At 39.8% G+C, this 15,943-nt stretch overlaps 1 protein-coding gene across 4 annotated transcripts in view; it reads right to left on the bottom strand.

Annotated features, from left to right (window-relative positions):
• The window catches only part of LOC309615688 (uncharacterized protein), a 426,392-nt gene that overhangs the window by 362,332 nt on the left and 48,117 nt on the right, over window positions 1-15,943 (bottom strand). For 3 of the 4 annotated variants that reach the window (XR_014236964.1, XR_014236965.1, XR_014236966.1), the window contains exon 2: window positions 2,252-2,357. The exons of the other annotated variant lie outside the window; for it this stretch is intronic. The gene's annotated coding sequence lies outside the window, so the exon portion shown is untranslated. The remainder of the gene's footprint in view (window positions 1-2,251; window positions 2,358-15,943) is intronic. 4 annotated transcript variants of the gene reach the window in all.

Here is a 15,943-nt window from a genome sequence, read left to right as displayed (position 1 = left end):
TTAATGATCATTCCTTATACTTTCAGTATTTGGCTTGAAAAAGACTTTTAGTAAATTTTAATTCTTTCCAAGGAAATATGAATTGCTGTTACATTTCATAACATAAACCTTACTCTTTATCCTCTGCTTGTTCTACATTTACTGGAGTCACACTTCCCAGTCAGGCCACATACAGTCGTGCAGGTTGCTCACTGCACAAAATGGCCCAGCAAAGGGGATGAGCTGAGGCTGGATGCAGCCCACACATCCCTTTTGTAGTCATAAACCTTGACACAATGCTATCACCTTCCACAGGAAAGGCCACCTTCACTCAAAATTGCATGAAGGTCTCTTCTCCTCATTAAGCTTTGCACCCACATGGTTGATTATGCCATTGTGCACAAAGGTATCAACTGATCCAGCAGAACCCTATGTTCTCTTGTTCTTTTTCAGCAGATATGCGATAGGATCCTAGAAAATGCAGGTAAAATTCTTAAGTAACATTCTGAATGTCCCAACTTTTGCACAATCTAGCCCTGGTATTACGCACAGGTATTCAGCAATTTATAGTGATGAAGTAAGAGCTAGAAGTTGAGAGAGAAGATAAAGGTAGGCTGATTAAACTGGATGTATTCATCATTTATGTTGAGGATGTGAGAAGGTTCTTAATAAGAGAGGAAAATAAGGAAAGAGGTTTACTTGTATAAATCAGTTACATCCTGGCCCAATCTCTGTGTGGAATTTATACATTTCTAGAGTTCAGTAACTATTTAGCAAAAAGAAAAACAGAGAAGAGGAAAGAAATTAATTTCTGGGGGGTGGGAGGGCAGTAGTGATGGAAAGAAATGGTCTATGAGAAAAGGTAGGTAAAATAATGGTTAAAAGGAGGAAGCTAGGAAAAGCTCATGGAAAATTAGGGTGAGGAAAGGTCAAGGATGAGAATTAAAGGGAAAAAGATGATTGGACATGAAGCGAAGGGTCTGAGTATGGAGTGTGAGAGGAGGTTTTGAGATAAGGGATCTTGAGTCATAGGCAGAAGAAAAAGGAGAAGAATAACCACAGCTGCAGCTCTAACCTTCTAGCTAACAAGTAATTAAAGATCGTTGATCTATTCTGTCTTAATACAATATGCAATTATTCTAAATATATAATGCATGATAGCAGAGCTGAAAGACTTTGTATAGAGATCAGTGTCAGAATTTCAAGGAATTAAATATTTAAACGTTTTATAATAGGGAAAGAAGATAAAGAATAATGTACAGGAGACTTCCCGGGTGGTCCAGTGGGTGAGACTCCACGCTCCCAATGCAGGGGGCCCGGGTTTTATCCCTGGTCAGGGAACTAGATCCCACATGGATGCTGCAACTAAGAAGCCCGCGTGCTGCAACTAAGAAGCCCGCATGCTACAACTAAGAAGTCCGCATGCCACAGCTAAAGATCCCAAACGCCACAACTAAAAAGATCCTGCATGCCGCAACAAAGATCTTGTGTGCCACAACTAAGACCCGATGCAGCCAAAATAAATAAATAAATAAATAAATAAATAAATATTTTTTTTTTAAAAAGAATAATGTATAAAGTTAGATTTGCATTTTACGTTTTTCTCAAGGAGTCTCTAACTTTCCACATTTGGATCATTTATTCAGCCTCTCTTGAAATAAATATAATTCTGATTATTCAAACTATTATACTGAACTTATGAAAAGGTTTTGAAGATGATTTATGGCTTACCAGTTAGAAAGTGAATTATTTTACAAAAAAAAAAAAAGAATTAGCCCTCAGCAGCTCTAAACTGAACATTACAAAGTGATTATGTGAGTCACATACTTGAGTTTGAAGTATTATCAAGTCTTGAACTAACTAATAAATTAGCTGACTATTCTAAACCCCATGTTCATAGAAGTATTAATGATAAAAAAAATAGTGACCCAAATAGTGACCCACACATTCAGAAAATTTATGGGGAAAATACCCTTTTTTAACTTGTTCCTCGATTTTACAAGGTTTGAAGTGGGCCTCTCCTAAAGGAACCACCCTTCCATTATGGGAGGCCCACCTCCAGCTATGTCACCTCACCAATGAGATCATACCTTACTGTACATGACCTGAATAGAACGATGGAACCACAAGACCAATTTCAGCACAATATCACATCCAAAAGAAATAAAATTTGGATATTGTTTTGTTTTCCTTTTTGTCTTAACTTTCTTTTGTTACACAACAAATTACCACAAATTTAGCAGCTTAATACAACAACTCTTAATTCACTCACAATTCCGTAGTTCTGACGTCCAGCATGGTGTGACTGGGTCCTCTACTAAGTGAACCACAAAGCAGAAATAAAGGGGTCAGCTGAGCTGAGTTTTCATCTGGAGGCTCTGAAAAAAGAAAATCCATTTCCAAGCTCATTGTATTGTTGGCAGAAGTTAGTTCCTGGAGGTTTTATGACTGAGGTCCCTGTTTTCTTGTTGGCTGTAAACCAGGGCATCTGTAACTTATAGAGGCCTCCCACTGTTCCCTGACAAGTGGCCCTTTCCATAACACGGCATTTGTTTCTTTAAGGCCAACAGGAGTATGTCTCTGCTGCCTTGAAACTCTGACTTCTGGAACCAGCCGGAGAAAACTCTCCACTCTTAAAGGGCTTCCCTGGTTAGTCCAGGCCCACCCAAGATAATCTTCCTTTTGCTGTATAGTGTAATATAATCATCTCATCATATTCACAGGTGCCACCCACACCCCCAGGGAAGAGTATTATATAAGGGTGAGGGTCATTGGGAACTATCTTAGAAATCTACTTGCCAGTTTTGTTTCAATTTTATTCATACTATAGAGTTGGTGATACTGCCATGAAATGTGCACTCTCATATGGCCAGAAACTACCCTCTCAGCAACTTCTCAACATAATAATCCTCCATCAACCATGGCAGTTATCCTCCTGAAAAGCACAGTAGTTGGCAAGACATAGTCGGTAAAATCAGGATCTTACAAAGGAAATGATATTGGGGGAGCAATGAAAAAGTCATTAAATATGCATTAGGGTCTGTATATTCTTTACTAAGGCATTTGCTTCCTAAATAAACTATGTTAGTTGGTCAACGTTAAATTGTTTGAATAAACAATTGTCCTGACTCATCTTTGATTATTCAGGGAACAGGTCTGCAGACATCATGATTTGCTAAGATTTGTAAACTTTCACTTGTTTAATTTGCTTGTAAAATTTTACTCTTTTATAAAGCTTCTTGGATCAGCTCTTGCAAGCTTATAAATCTAATATCTTTTGCACTTACAGTTTCCTTTATTCTTTTTCACAAGTTACCACAACATGTTTGTGTGGCTCCCTAGCTTAACATGTTATTTTCTGGATCTGATCTATTATCCATATCACTGCACTAGCCTCAGTGCCTATATCTTCAATGAATACTTGTTGAAAGACTGACTGACTGACTGAATGAATGAATGATTGAATATTGAGAGGGTACAGCACAAAGAGATGTCTCTACTCTTTCCTAAATCTAAGTGAAAGGGGAAAAAATAATTATCACACTCTGTTTTAAAGGAGTTGGACTGAACTATATATACATAAAAAGATCATGAATTTTTAATTTGGGGCATATTGATTAAAATTTTTTTGTTTATTTCAGAACAGCATCTAGCAGTGGTGGAACTTCTCAGGTATAAATGAAGAAAGGGAAGTGTGATGTGAATTTTATGTGTCTACTTGGCTGGACCACAGTGCCCAGATACTTGGTCAAGGGTGTTTCTGATGAGATTAACATTTACATCAGTGGACTGTGAGTAAAGCAGACTGCCCCACATAATGTGGAAGGGTTTCATCCAATCAGATAAAGATCTGACTAGAACAAAATCTGACCTCCCCTGAGCAAGAGGGGATTCTGCCAGCTTGAAGGCCCACCCTGCAGATTTTAGACTTGCCGGCCTCCGTAATCACATGGGCCAATTCCTTCAAATAAATCTCTCTCTGTCTCCATTTCTCTTTCTCTCTCTCTCTCTACACACACACACACACACACACACACACACACTCACACACACACACACACACTACTGGGGTTTGGTTTCTCCATAGAACCCTGGCTATTACAGGAAGTCTCAAGGAGGCACATCCACACTCTCAAAGTGGGAGCCTGTTCTACTGGGAACCCTATCTCCCTCACAGCAGCTGAGGCTTTGCTGTTGAGCCAGGGTCACCATCTGGGCTGGACTGTCCCTTGGTCAACTTGACATCATTGTCACCCTCTCCAAAGGTCTCTTATGCATCACAGAACACAAACCGGGAACTCCGTTTCCAGAATCCACTTCCTTGTATGATTATAAGTTAGAGTCTACCAATGAGAGGCATTTGCGTGAGATCTAGAAGGCAGAAGAGATGGAGAGGCTGTTACCCTCTGGAGGCAGGTGCAGGCAGTTGCAGATAGACATGTGAGCTGACATGAGGATCAAAGTAACTTGAGCTTCTTTCAGAATCATGGAAATCACTGCTGTGGGATGAGATCATCAGTGCAGCTTTCCTGCCCTTTGCTCCTGCGGTGCTTTCAACAGTTGCATAAGCCTCGATTTCCCTGTCTTGAAACGCTTCCTATTCAGAATGCACACAATGCCTCTGTGTTCTGACCAGACCCAGACTACACCACTGATACATTCTTTTGGATGAAAGGGAGAGGAAGCTCTTCATTCTTTCCATTATCCTAATCTATCAGATGGGGTATAATAACTTGGAACTCTAAGAGGGATCATAATCCTCTTCCACCCAGAAATGCCCATGACTCCTATGAAAGTGGGTCTACTCTTCACCCTCCTGTCTAAATCCATAGGCCTGAGATCACTGGGGAGAAGCAGCAAGACTCTCTATAGAGCAGGAATGAGGTGTTTCCCCTGGCAAAAATATCTCCCATTACACTTCCCTTGGAAGAGCAGGTTCCAGCCTGTCTTATACAATCGTGATTAAGACACTAAAACAGTTCTTCCCAGAACCAAGAAGGTAAATTGATAGTTTCATCTTTAAAAATCAAATTGCTGACAATATTAGAACAACAGTTTATCCTTCTTAAATATCTGTGTGCATTGTGTCTGTTTTCTTTAGTTCCATCTCAGGTATCCTCTTACAATAGGATAAACCTTACAACTCTTAACTAGGACAACCTGGTCCATGTGGCCTCTGCATAACATCTCAGACTCACTTCACTCACTCTGAATTCAGGCCTCATTAGCCTCTTTATGATATGAGTCAACCCTGCTCCTTTGGGTCTTACGGCCTTTGCACATCCCATTCTCTCTGCCTGAAAACACTCCTGTGGATTCTGACTCTACCTTCATACCCTTTGTCCCAATAATTTCTACTCACTCTCCAGCTCTCCTTTTAAACATCACTTCCACAAGCAGGTTACTTCATCCTGTTATTCACACTTATATTATTGCACTTTGCAGTGCTTATTACAACTACAATTTACTAATTTTCAAAATATCTTTCTTCCCTTCTAGACGATAGCTTCCTGGTGTTACATTTTCACCACTGTATCCCTGGTACCTGGCGTGTTAAGCAAATAGACCTTAGATATGTATTGAATAAAAGAAAAAAAAGAGAGGGAGGGAAAAAGGAAGGAAGAAACGAACGAACAAAGGAACAAAGGAAAGGGAGGAGGAGATGTGGTGGTTAAAATTAAATTCACCATAAATCAGTGATATTTCAGGCAGCACTATAGAAAAAGGAATCTATGGATTGACTGGAGAGAAAAAAAGACCTTCACAGAAGGCTAGAGAAGTGTTCTTTCTGTCTGGCAAAAAATTAATACAGTGCTGGATCACTAAAAGAAACCATGTTTTTTTAAGATGGTGATGATGACAGAAACTGGAGAGGGCTCTGTATTTCATCTGCAGTTTGGGGAAGGTAAATAGGTTTTTAAATAAGGTAGGTGGACACTGGTGGGCCAGCAGAAACCGCACTGCCTCCATTTTGGGAAGAATTTGGCTGCCACTATTCCCAACGGACCTCCGAGGACTATGTCAGCGCACAATGGCTCCAGCCTTTTCTGGTTCTTGGCAATATAGAATAGCCTGAATCAAAGGACAGGAAACAAAACAGACATGGACTCTTCTCCCCAGTGCGCAAAAGTAGCCACTTGCCACATGAAAAGGAAAGAAGTGAATCTATTATGTCACCTACTCAGAATATGTTTAATGAGAGTAGCTCGTCGTTTGAATCAATTTGTTCTGCAATATCTACTCGATTCCTGTCATTACTCTCCAACTTCTTCATTCTGCCTTTATAACTACCCCCCAAAAGTCAACGTCTCCCAGGGATTTGTGTGTATGTGTGTGTGGTGGGTCACAAGCAGAAGGAACTTGGCACCACAATCACAATTAGATAAGTCAAGCCAGGTCAAAGAGAAAGGTCGGGTCAAGAGGAAATGGTAGTTACACAGTGAAGGGTACATTTCTTTAGAACTAGATATATGGAAACTTGCCAGTGCTACACAACTGCTTATTGTGTGGAAGAATGCCAAAATGTGACAGCAAGAAATTTCCACAAGTAAAAAAATAAAACAGTCTTTCTATGAGGGCTTAATGCACTGAAAATAAAAACCAATGCAATTTTATGACTTTAAATTATAGGAAAGACAACTGAGTGAAAAAGAGAAATATAGCTTAAAAATTATGTGTACTGAAGAAAAAGCATACACACTATATAGAACAAAGGTGCTACATCCAAGACATGTAATATTCTAAAGTGCAAAGTATTTAAATCTTTCCAGTTCTCTGAGGGAATGAAAGAATCAAGCGTACGTATATGATACACAAATACACATTGATGTTATAAGGAAAATAAGGGGAAACATCTTCATAAGAATTTTGATGAGAATTCTTGGCCATGAGACTACACTTTAGCTCTCAGAGTCTGTATTCTCATATTGATTGTTCTTTCCTACTTTTCTTACATGACTCTGTTATTCAGGGCATCACCTGAGTCTTGATCACTTTCTTTCCTAAATCTGCACAATCTTCCAAGATATTTTCTGTGCTATGAACCATTTTCATTTATTCATAGTAATTGCCAATATCTAATCTATTTCTTTAAATGTTTCAGTTCCTTAAATTTCCTCCAAGCCATGATAAGTCATCCTTCAGAAAGACAAGGGAAAAAAAACGCTAAAAAATTTCTTTAAATATCTATTTCTTCCATGTTACCTATATGTCATTTGGAAATTTTGTCTAAAAGTCCCACTTATAGTAATTATTCTTTTTTTTTCTCAAAGTATGAAGTCTGGCTTTGTATGTAGTTCAGTTTGCTATTGCCTCTGATGCAATATTGTGCAGATTGATTATGCAGAATGATTGATTCTCTCCAAATTTTCACCCATTGTAATAAAGCACTTTCAATTTCAGTCAGTGGGCTAGTGGAAATACATGGAGGAAATATAACTGCACATTTTTTCTTCTATAGATCACAGCTTTTCCCATTTGTTGGTAACAGATAATTTTGAAAAACCGACACTGAAACACACTGCTCCCAATCACTATTGCAACTACGTACTCTTAAAAAAAAAAAAAAAAAAAAATCCCTGGAGGAATTCTCCGAAGAATTAATGCATCACTGTTATGTTAATAGCATATGCTCAATAAATATAGATAAAAATGTCATGAATGGATTAATAAGTTAAGATAGATTAGAGAGAGAGTGTGTATATGCGTGTGTCTTCATCTGTTTGGCTGCTGTAACAACATACTATAAGCTGGGTAGCTTATAAACAACAAACACTTATTTCTTATGGTTCTGGAGACTGAAAAGCCAAAATCATGATGCCAGCATACCTGGCATTTGGTGAGAGCTAACTTCCTAGATGGCCATCTTTTCACTGTAAACTTGCATGGTGGAAAAGGGAAGCTTTATCAGGCCTCTTTTATTAAGAGCACTAATTCCATTCTTGAGGGCTCTGCCCTCATGACTGAATCACCTCCCAAAAGCCCCTACCTCCCAATACCATCACCTTGGGGGGTTAGGATTTCAACGCATGAATTTGGGGGAGACACAAACATTCAATCTAAGGTAGACAGATTAGATAGATAGACAAACAGATAATAGAGGATAGGAAGATAGATGATAGATAGATAAATAGATAGAGACAGATAGGTAGGATTTGTTGAAAATGAACATGCATGGAACAAACTTATGGAAATAATGATTCAGCAGGTGAACCTGAGAATCCACTGATTCTGATGACCCTTCTGGTCAAAGATAGATATAGGGAGGGAATCTCTATCTCTGGCCCAGCCTCTGAACACACACATCTGACTCTAAGGGCAAAAGAACCATAAGCGGTAAGAAAAAGCTGCTTCCCTCCGAATATGGTGGGGCCTAAGACAATCTGCTCTGTGAGCCCTCCAACAGATCTTAACACAAAAGGAGAGAGAGTCCTTCAGTCCCATTCTCCCATTCCAGCATAAATCATCACACCCTGAGGGCTTTGGGCCATGGTCTATGGAAAACACTAGACTCTGGAGCACCTTCTTCCTGGAGTGAGACAAATCAGCAGCAAGCCAGTAGGTTTGGGCAGCACCCCCAGCAGCTACCACATCAGGCCAAGAGCAGACTGAAGTACCCAGTGGAGTGGCACGAGGTTGTAAAATATTGCCCAGCACCTGGAAACACTCCCTGGGGAGTCACAGGGACACTTAAGAGAACTGTCCTGGGGTTGAGAGCCTCCTTTGAGCAGATGGAGGATAGAGCCAGGCGGTTAAATGATATCTGTGCCCAAGAAAAGAATCTGCGAAATGTTTCTGTGGAGAAAATCCTTGCTTTTATTCCTATCCCATATATAAGAAAATAACAGTTTTTAGAAGTAGTATATCCGGGTCAGATAGAGAATCCATCTTTGCATTAGGATCATGCAAAAATACCTCCTCTCCTTTTTGTCAAAGACACTTTATCTGGATAATAAGTGAGACAAATTACAAGACTTCTCCTTTCAAGTGATAAATAAAGTAGCATGCCAGACAAGATTTTCTTAGTTAAAAGCAAAATGAACACATGAATCATTGGTCTGAATAATTCAAGAAGAAAATTCTCTTATATTTACCTCCTTTTCAATTTGAGCTGTACAATTTGACATAAGTTGCCCACAAGCCAACTATTTTGGTTATGTTTGTTTTTTTTTTTTTTTTTAAATGTTTTCTTATTTATTTATTTAGTTTATTTATTTTTGGCTGCACTGGGTCTTTGTTGCTGTGCGCAGGCTTTCTCTAGTTGCGGAGAGCCAGGGCTACTCTTCGTTGTGGTGCGCAGGCTTCTCATTGCGGTGGCTTCTCTTGTTGCAGAGCATGGGCTTTAGGTGTGCAGGCTTCAGTAATTGTGGCACATGGGCTCAGCAGCTGTCGCTTGCAGGCTCTAGAGCACGGGCTCAGTAGTTGTGGCACACGGGCTTAGTTGCTCCGTGGCATGTGGGATCTTCCTGGCCCAGGGCTCGAACCCGTGTCCCCTGCATTGGCAGGCGGATTCTTAACCACTGCACCACCAGGGAAGCCCGGTTATGTTTGTTTTTAATAAAGTGCTAACACTCATTTTTCATTTCTCTAATGTTTCAGAATATAGTTTAAACCACTTAAAATTGAAAGAGGATTTTTAAAGCATTGATGTATGAGGGATATTTCTAGTTCTCTTCCTCCAACTATCCTTCCCAGGCCCACCTCTTTAACCCCCATTTCAATACAACCTTACTTCACTCCAGCTAATCCCTATCCGTGTCCTCACTTTCAAAGCTACCCTTCTCGAAAGCAGTGTGCACATTATTTCCTTCATTTCCTCACCCCTCATTCACTCCTCGACCCGCTCTAGTCTGGCTTCTACTCTCACCAAAACCACCCTCCCTCAGATCATCAATTATCTCCATCTCCAATGGGCATGATTTCTCTGAAGAATTTTAGAATGCTGACCACTTCTCTCTCTCCTTACTTCTATGACTCTACCTTTTTACCTCTCCAGCCACTACTTTTCTAGCTCAGCTCCAGACTTCTCCTCATCTACCAGCCTTTAAATGTTGGATTTCCTCAAGTCTCCAGTCATGGGTCCCCTTCTCCTCCCACCCTACAACCGTGACTGCACTCCCAGTGCCTCAGGAGCTAGGCAGGTAACCTAATCCAGTGAAACAGACCAGGAAAAGCCCTCCAATGAAGGAAAAATCTACCATCTCAAAGGGAAACCCAGCCCCAGTTCATTATTGACTTGCAGGAATGTGATGGAAATGTTGCTTTCTAGCTTCAATGACTATATAAACATCAACTCTCAATTACTTATCTCTAGTGTAGACTTCCTTTCAAAACTCCAGATATATACATTCAAACACCTACCGGATATTTTCACTTGGATGTCTCAAAAGAGTTTCATACCCAACACACCCAAAACAGAATTCCTGATCTTCCAACCTGGTCCTCCTGGAGAGCAGACTCATTTTATTGTCTACAATAAATGGCATCATTACGGTTACTAAATCTAGCTGTTGAGTAGAGTGGCGCATCATTCACCCAGTTGTTAACAACATACTCTCAGAGCACTCAAAGTACATGTTTTCAGAATATATGTGTATATGATATATGTACATGAATATGTGTATAAATATAAATTTGAGATGTGTGTATAACATACATTATATATAATTTATATATGTCACTTATGTATATGTGAAATATATATGTATATATGTGTATGTATCAGTAGTATAGCACTAGTGCTTCCAGAATATAGTAAAGAATTATGTTAGAAAATATTGGTAAGACTTGGAATTGACTCAGAATAGAGTAACTTACATGACAGGCACAGCGAGGAAGGCTCCCACTCAATATAAGGCAGAATGTTTTATCTACAAGGCTGGTCTGATAAGTGCAGTGATGCCCAGGTTCCCCTTGAAGAAGGAAAGATTTATTCCGCTAGTTGCAGGAGAAGAAAACCTTCAGTTTTTAACCCTTTTTGAGGATTGCCTCAGCTGACCCAGGATCCAATGATTAGTCAATAAGATGGCATAACTGTCTAGCCTTCTACCTCAAACTCATGACAACTCTGACAGGTCACTGCAGACCTGAGCTTGCCGTGGGTTCATTTGAAGCTTCCATTGGGACTGCACGACGGCTTGACTTCTCCCTCTGCCCAATCCTGCCTCCTTCCCTCCCTTCCCCAGGTGATGATCTGATAAATGACCTGCACCCTAATTCCTCCTCTGAGTTTGTTTCAAAAGGAAACTGACTTGGGACACTTGCCAAATATAGAATGGCCTGCATCCGAAAGAATATGGGACCATTGCCAGAAATGTCCAAAGATGGGACAAGTACTTTGAAATGTTACAGAAAAGATGCATCTATTGGATGTCGTCTATATATGATTTTATGCATTTAAGTTTTGAACATTAGAAATCATACTTAATATACTTTATGTGTAGAGTACTTTATAGCTTTCACATATTATCTCATTCAAGCACAAAAAACAGATGAAGGGGCTTCCCTGGTGGCACAGTGGTTGAGAGTCTGCCTGCCAGTGCAGGGTAAATGGGTTCGAGCCCTGGTCTGGGAAGATCCCACATGCCGTGGAGCGAGTAGGCCCGTGAGCCACAATTGCTGAGCCTGCGCGTCTGGAGCCTGTGCTCCACAACGAGAGAGGCCGCGATAGTGAGAAGCCCGCGCACCGCGATGAAGAGTGGCCCCCACTTGCCGCAACTAGAGAAAGCCCTCGCACAGAAACGAAGACCCAACACAGCCATAAATAAATAAATAAATAAATAAAAATTAAAAAAAAAAAACAGATGAAGTAGAGAGAGTATCAGCCCCATTTACAGAAGAAGAAACTGAGGTTCAGAAATATTATTTGGCCCAAGGTCACATATTCACTAAATTAACAGTCTAGTGCTTGATTTAAGTTTTTCCTCAGTTCTCAGCTTACAACCGAGGCTTCTTTCACTGTGTCAATTATGAGAAATGACTATGGGTTTTCATAAAAGTATTGTCTAACCAAAAATTATATTAACTTTTTAATTTGCTCTGCCATTGCCAGTATTTTAATGGGTATTTTTTAAAAAATCATTGAAAACACAGCTGTGTTTCCATTTGCCAGGTGTAAGTAATTCCATCCAAGAATTTTGATGGGACCTTTGAGACTTATAAGACTCCTTTATTATTTCATTTGGTTCCACATGACAGCCTGCCTTTCTGCTCAGTTGTATAGGCATGTCCTATGACATACCTGGCAGCACACATTTCACAGACTCCAGACTGCCAGGACCAAAGCCAGAGGTCTTGGAGTAAAATTCTGGATATTCATAAGAACATTACAATAGCAGATGAGGGAAGCTTTGTACAAAATATTTCTGAAATTAAAAGTTAGCAATATAGACTCTATCCTAGCATCCACCATGCTGGACAAAGCAAAGACTAGCCCTTTGGGTTGTTGGAACTTGAGACCTTGTGGTAGACAGACACTTGAACAAAGGCCTGCAAAGGCCACAATCATCTTGAGAGTTACATTAGGGTCTCAGAATGGTTAAAGCACTTGCCTACACTCTGAAGAGAGGCAATAACATCTTTCTCTAGCTCCAGATTATGTCCTTTGAAAAACAGTATAATCCAAATTAATCTGACAAGAGCATAACTGAGACAGAAGTTTACATGGAACCTGACCAGACTCCATTTAGCCTTTTAATCAATGAAGACTAGGCCTTTCAATAACATGTTTTTTGTCAGACAGAATTTCCATCCCAGAAGGAGAAATGACAGTTTCAAACTTTATTATATGGAACTCCCTTGGAGGATGCCACAAGAAGGAAAGCAGGTACCCATGTTAAGAGGGTGGCAAGGATATACCCACTCCTACTTCAATTTCATATTGCCCTTTCTCATAAACTTTCACTAAAACATGGTACACACATTTAGAGGGGGAAAGTTTGAAACCACTCCAATAAGTGACACAAAGCTGGGGTTTCAAGGCTGGTGTGCCTACCAGATGCCTCCTTTCCAGGAGGTGTTAGGGTCTGGCTTTGAGACTGGGTCCTGTCACTTCCCAGCTGTGTGAGACAGGGCAACTTACCTGAGCCTCAGCTTTTCATCTGGAACTTGTGGCTAATAATACCACCCTCATGGGGTAGTTATAAAGACCTCATGAGCTATTATGTGCAGATGTGGTAGCATCTTCTGACTCTGCAGCTCCGCAGTTGCTGGTGCCCCTGATGACACTGCAGCGGCTCCATCTGCCCTCTTCAGTCCCCAGAGCCACCCGGGCTACCATCAGAACCGCCAGCTTCTCAGACATCCGTCAGCACTGACAGAGGCTTTAGTCATTTTCATCACCACCATCATTGTTACTAATCACGCTATCTGCTATTTATGTGTACAATGATGAACACAGTTGTCTTCCTGAAAATGAAGAGTATGAAATCTGGGAGGCAATAGAACACTTCATATGTGGGTTCTGGAGTCAGACTGCCTTGATTTGAATCCTAACTCCACAACCTATTAGCTGCGTGATCACAGGCAAGATATTTAATATTTCTAAACCTCACTTTTCTTTTCTATAAAATGGGCACAAAAATGGTACCCACTCCCTAGTGTCATGATAAAAATTAAATTAGACAATCCATGTAAACTTCATGGAACATAATAAGTACTCAATATATGCTAGCTAGCTATTATCACTGTAGCACCTTACTAGAGTAACCCTGTTTTTAAATGTCATGTTTCAGGCAGTAGAGTCTTATGAATTAATATAAAACGAGTAAGAAATATTAAGTGAAAATTCAAGAATGTGCACATTACATATGATCTTTGCGTTTAAAAAGAGAGAAATATCTCTAGATACTTATCTGCAGGAAAACAAACCTCAGGGATTTCCTCTGAGAAGGGAAACCTGGAAACTAAAGAAAAGGAGTAGAAAAGAGACATGTTTTACTGTAGACTATTTTTACTCTGTGAGTTGTTTAATATGTGTGGGAACTACCTAGTCCAATAAATATAACATTAAAAATGAATCTTTTCTTCTAGTTTCACTACAGATAGTTTTTGGAAAGTGTCATCAAGATACTGTTGCTTTCCAGGGACCTATTATAATAACCACAAAGGTACTGATTGGAAGAGCTTTGATTGCAATGATATCCCACAAAATTGTTCCATTTTACAGATTTTCATTGATTAAATCAGTTACCTCTTTGACAGGGAAGCATATGAATTTCAATTCAGATATCAGAAAGTTAATACATAAAAATTATGCTACATTTTATTTAGGGAGCATTAACCAAAACTTTCAATTAATGAGAATATAATTCTGCACCTGATATTCAGTAAGTCGCCACATATTCCCGCCCACTCTCTACCACTGTGCCCCATTATTTCCAAACTGATTCCAGAAAACTGAGTTAATGTGTAAGGAAGACATTTTAAAAACTGTCCTGGACTTCCCTGGTGGTACAGTAGTTAAGAATCCACCTGCCAATGCAGGGGACACGGGTTCGATCCCTGGTCCGGGAAGATCCCACATGCTGTGGAGCAACTAAGCCCGTGCGCCACAGCTACCGAGCCTGCACTCTAGAGCCTGCGAGCCACGACTACTGAGCCTGCGTGCCTAGAGCCCGTGCTCTGCAATGAGAGAAGCCACCACAATGAGAAGTCCACACACCACAACGAAGAGTAGCCCCTGCTCGCCACAACTAGAGAAAGCCTGCACACAGCAGCGAAGACCCAACACAGCCAAAAATAAAAATAAATTAATTTTTAAAAAAAAGAAACTGTCCTTACTATGTTTTCTATTTCTCCTATGAAATCTCCTCCAGCCCTCATAGATGGCCTGCTCTCCTATAGGAATGTTATCTACAATTTACTGATTGATTTCAATATGTCAGACACTGTTTTGAACACATTCTATGCATTTTCACTTACACTGCTCTCAAGGACGAAAGACTATTTTTAAAACTCAGTAACAGAGTATAATAACAGCAAAACCACACACCAAATAAATGACTAAATGTAAGATAAGACTATGAGGTTGTAAACCTGTGCTTTTCATCATTCAAAAAAAAAAAATACTACCCACAGTTATTGCCTGTACCTCTCATTGAACACTTAACATGTGCTACTTTGAATGATTTCTTTTGTTTTGTTTTTGTTTAACTTTTGCCCATGTTCAGTCATCCTAGCTCAATTTTATAGTCCTTACAGGAAAGAACCTTGTCTTTTGACCCCTTTGTATTCCTAGCAGTTAGTACTGGACCAAAAGAATAACATGGGGATGATAGGGTTATGGTGGTGATGGTGGTGATGGTTAGAATGACATAATGACAAAGCCCACTGGGTGGGACTTGGGGCAGGCACTCTAGGCTGAAGTGTACTTATTCATTCAACATGTATTGTCTCAATATCCACTCTAGGCCAAGCTAGTGCTGTCTCTGGACATAAGGGTAACAAGGTACTGTAAATCTATGATAAAAAAAAAAAAACACTTTATGGAGTGCTTTTGGGGTACAGAGGGTGACTAGTATATCCAGAGAGGAGAAAAAGACTCTGTAATCCAGGTATACATTTATAGTCAAAGTCTACATTGCTACAATCTAAGCCAAGTTAAGGGCTTTGTATGCATTATTTCAATTAATCGTAGCTAAAACTTTGTCTGTTTGGTATTATTACCTCCTCTACGCAAATGAAAAAATGTGAAGCTCACTTTTCCTAGGATTTTAAGTGTTAGAGTTAGAATTTGAGATTCTAGCCCCAGAATCTGAGCTCTTAACTGATGTTTGACCTGTCTTTTCTAAGACCTATACTATAAAATGAAAAACATTCCATTTGAAGTCATCTGAAAGTTCCACAAATTGTACAAAAACCAACTTGTCAAGTATGTTAACATTGAGCAAAACCCATCTAGTACAGCAGCGATAACTCTAGCTGAAAAGAATTTGGGGGATTCTTACAACTCTACTGTGTACATGGC

This window comes from Balaenoptera borealis, assembly GCF_965194805.1.
Source record: "Balaenoptera borealis genome assembly, chromosome: 18".
In the NCBI taxonomy this organism is placed as follows: domain Eukaryota; kingdom Metazoa; phylum Chordata; class Mammalia; order Artiodactyla; family Balaenopteridae; genus Balaenoptera; species Balaenoptera borealis.
The sequence above is the reverse complement of the archived record's forward strand: the minus strand, read 5'-3'. Positions and strand labels throughout refer to the sequence as shown.